The following is a 4,079-nucleotide window of genomic DNA, read 5'->3' as shown; positions in this document are numbered from 1 at the left end:
CTTAATCCTAACACTTTATCCCCTAACCCTTAATTCTAACAGCAAACCCCCAACCTTATCTCCTAACCCTTAATCCTAACACCAAACTGTAAGGGACTGTCTTATCTATCTCAAACATTGCTGTCGCACCACCCTCCATTTCCTGGCCTCGGCATCCTGCTGTCGGAGGAATACACTCTGAAGAAGACGAATTGCCCCCAACCGACCACCACATCCACCCGAAGTTAAATCCGGATGAGGAAGACGTGCAGGCCAGCACGGGACCATGGGGCAGCACGTATGACTATGAGCTCCATGGAAACGGGTGGTGTCTTCGGAGAGATTGTGGGAACTGGGACAATAAAAGGACGGGTACTCCTTTTTCGTGAGCACGCTGTTCACCCTTGTCATCTCATCCTTCCTCGGAGCTGAGACTTTGGCAGAGTTTGGAGCTTGGAGCACCATCACCTGCACCGAGACCGAGCCAACAGGACGTCGCTGGATTCGTGGTGGTGGTAATTAGTCTCGCTGCATCTCTACTGTTTGCTTGCTTAGGGATTCTGACTTTTTTCCTTTCTTTTCTCTCTGTCCTATCGCTATTATCAGTTATGTGTACAATAAAGTTCACAAGGTTCTACAGCATCTGACCTCGTTTGTGTCTTAATCTCGCTCTTGGGATCATTTAAGAACCCTCCCTGATATTGGATCGGGACATTTTAAATTGGCATCATGGACAGGATCCCTAGAGACGAGAGTGCTGTACTACCTTGCTGTGCTGGATGCAACCCTCTCAGGATGAAATAACCCCCTTTGTGTTACATTAAGGAGTGACCTCCTGAGAGTGAACAGGGGGAAGAGTGGGCATTTGTGTTTGGGTAAGGTGTGACCTCCTGAGAGCGAACGGGAATTTTGAAATTATGGTGTGACCCTCTCAGGACGAAAACCCCTTTGAGTTGCTTTTGTGTGTGAATAAGGTGTGACCTCCTGAGAGTGAACAGGGGAAATTTGACATTAAGGTGTGACCCTCTCAGGACGATAATCCCCTTTGCATTAGGAAAAGGAAAAAGAATGGCCACCCTGAAGGCAGCCGATGCTTGTGATGATGTGCCCTCATGGGTTGAAGGAATAGATAAATTGTATGATCTTTTGGAGGCACACCGGTCTCGCCCCTCAGTTCAGGGACAAGACTGTGTGAAAAAACACTGGTTTCAGCCGCAGAGTGTGGTGGATAGGATAAGGGTATTGCAGCAGGAAGCTAAGGTTAGGAGGGGGAAAGGAAAAGCTATAATTTGTGCAGTGTTAGGAGCGAGTCTGGCAGCTGCGGTGGCAGAGAGAAAGCAGAAGCCTTGTCAAGCTGATATTATGATAGTCTCTCTGCAGAGGGTCATACAGACCCTGCAGGAACAATTGAAGGAAACCAAAGAATTGCTAGAGGAGGAAAGGAACCAAAATATAATATTAAAGGACGAGTTGAGGGAGCAACTTTTGACAGAGACGGATTTGCTGGCGGAGGCACAAGTGAAGCTTTTGGAGAAGGGGATATGGCAGATTTATCCCCAAGGAGATTTGCAGAAGGCAAAAGAAAACTGTAGAAAGCCTCCCCCATCTGTATCCACTGGTTAAAACAGAATACGTGTACGAGGACGATAGCGATAACCATCCTCAGGTTATCACCAAAGTAGTCCCATTTACAGCAACTGAATTGGCAAAGCTGAGAAAAGATTTTGCAAGGACTGCAAAAGAATCAGAGACAGAGTATGTGTGGAGAGTGTCTTTGTCAGGAGGGGATGGAATTTTGTTGTCAGAGAAAGAAGCAGAAGGATATTGGGGTCCGGGTGTGTTTCAGCTACCGGCGACCACCGAGCCCCATGGTCATTGACTCAGAGAGCTGCGTACTGGGCCGGAGGGCTGAACCCCTTGGAGAGGGGAGATCCCCTTGTCATAACAGGTACGGTGGATCAGTTAGTGGAAAGTGTGCAGAAGGCAGCCTGTCTGCAGATGATGTATGATCAGGAGCTCAAGCCTAACCAGGGCTCCCCAATGTTGATGTCTGTGGACCCAGAGAGGATGACTCCCCTGATACGGGGACTTCCTGACTCCCTGAAACCCATTGGCATTCAATTGCAAGGGAAGATTCAAAACACCCCCAATGCAGAAAGAATGGCGGCCGCTCTGGAGGGCATAGTGACCCCTGACCATTGACGGCTGGGGAGGAAAGTATGGACATGGGGAGAGGTAGCCCAGGAATTGATTAATTTTGGGAGAAAATATGGCCCTGTTGCTGGATCGTCCCAAAGAATCAAAACCAGGGTCATACGGGCTGCAGAACAAATTAGTGGGCGACAATCATCCACGAGGAAGGGCCAAGGCTCAGAGTCACCCCGAGGTCACAATTCTGTGAGAGAGAGGCCCCTAACTCAACAGGCACTGTGGCAGCTAGGGCTTCAGAAAGGCATTCCCCAGGACTTGATGGATGGACTCCCTACTCAAAAATTAGAACAACTTGTGCAGAAATGGTCAGGACAAAGGGTCACTTTTGGACCAACCCCTAATGCTCCACCCTTGATAGACCTTGGGGAGGAGCTGGCTGGGGAAAAGGAGGTGGTGGGAAACTAGACCCTCTGCCCCCCGAAGGTGAGGGGGGAGGTGGAGGATGGATGTTTGTAAGACAAGTCACCTGCAACACAAAAGGGGATTTACTGATTACTGTCACCGTAGGATCAAAGAAAAGACTGGTAACATTTCTGATTGATACTGGGACACAAATCACTGCACTAACGCGGACCGAAGCAGAACAATGTGGATTCCATCTAGAAACCTAATTGTTTTAAATGCCTTGGGAAAAACACAGTCAGTACCTATGACTCCGGTGACACTATGGTTACCAGGAGAGGAAAACCCTGTCAACACCATGGTGGCCATAGGATCTTTTCAGATGAATCTTTTAGGTATAGATGTTTTAAAGGGTAGGCAGTAGTGGGACACCCAGGGAAACTCACGGTCTTTTGGTGTTCCCCAGATCAGGCATTGACCGAAACATTGGGCAGAGAGGTGGTTTATTGCAAGCGGCACCTACCCTACCTCCCTCCAAACTGACCAATGTTAAACCCTACCCATTGTCTATAGGAGCAAGGGAGGGAATTACACCAGTTCTGGAAGAATTGAGAAAATAAGGGGTTGTAGTTTCCACTCACTCCCCCTTCAACTCTCCAGCATGGCTAGTCCAAAAACCAAACAGCAAATGGAGATTGACAATAGATTATAGGAGGCTCAATGCCAACACAGGTCCACTAACAGCTGCTGTACCAAACATTGCTGAATTGATACCAACCACTCAGGAACAATCCCACCCTGTCATGGCAACAATTGATGTCAAAGATATGTTTTTTATGGTCCCTTTACAGCCTGAGGACCAGGATCGCTTTGCCTTCACCTGGTAAGGACAGCAGTACACCTTTACATGACTCCCTCAAGGATACAAGCACTCCCCCATGCTAGCTCACCATGCTCTAGCACAAGAGCTGGAAACAATCCCCAGAAAAGCAGAGGGGAACATTTATCAATATATAGATGATGTACTCATAGGAGGGAGTCAGGTAGAAAGTATAGGGCTGACAATTCCACCTGAGAAAATACAAAGCCATTCAAGTGAGGTAAAATTTTTAGGAATCTGATGGAAGGGAGGCATGACGTGTATCCCACCAGATACTCTCTCCTCTCTCAATCAGATCAAGATGCCAGAGTCAAAGAAAGACTTAGTGTGCACTAGGGTTGCTTGTGTTTTGGAGGAAACACATTCCTGACTTTTAAATTATTGCTAGGCCGTTGTTTGACTTATTGAGAAAGAGAGCTCAGTGGGAGTGGACTCAGGTCCATGGTGAGGCTTTACAGTTGTTGGTGTTTGAAGCGACTGCCTATCAAGCCCTGGGTCCACTTCACCCAACAGATCCTGTTCAAATTGAATGGGGGTTCGCCAAGAGTGGACTGTCCATCCATTTGTGGCAAAAGAGTCCAGAGGGTCCTGTTAGGCCCATTGGTTTTTGTTCTTGTAGCTTTAAAGATGCTGAAAAAAAGTATACAACTTGGGGAAAAGGTCTATT

The 4,079-nt window shown here is 47.7% G+C and overlaps 1 pseudogene; it reads left to right on the top strand.

Moving 5' to 3' along the window:
• Nucleotides 1–234: 234 nt before the first annotated feature.
• Nucleotides 235–2,595, top strand: LOC141936140 (uncharacterized; annotated as a pseudogene).
• Nucleotides 2,596–4,079: the final 1,484 nt, after the last annotated feature.

This window comes from Strix uralensis, chromosome 32, assembly GCF_047716275.1.
Source record: "Strix uralensis isolate ZFMK-TIS-50842 chromosome 32, bStrUra1, whole genome shotgun sequence".
Lineage (NCBI taxonomy): Eukaryota > Metazoa > Chordata > Aves > Strigiformes > Strigidae > Strix > Strix uralensis.
The sequence above is the reverse complement of the archived record's forward strand: the minus strand, read 5'-3'. Positions and strand labels throughout refer to the sequence as shown.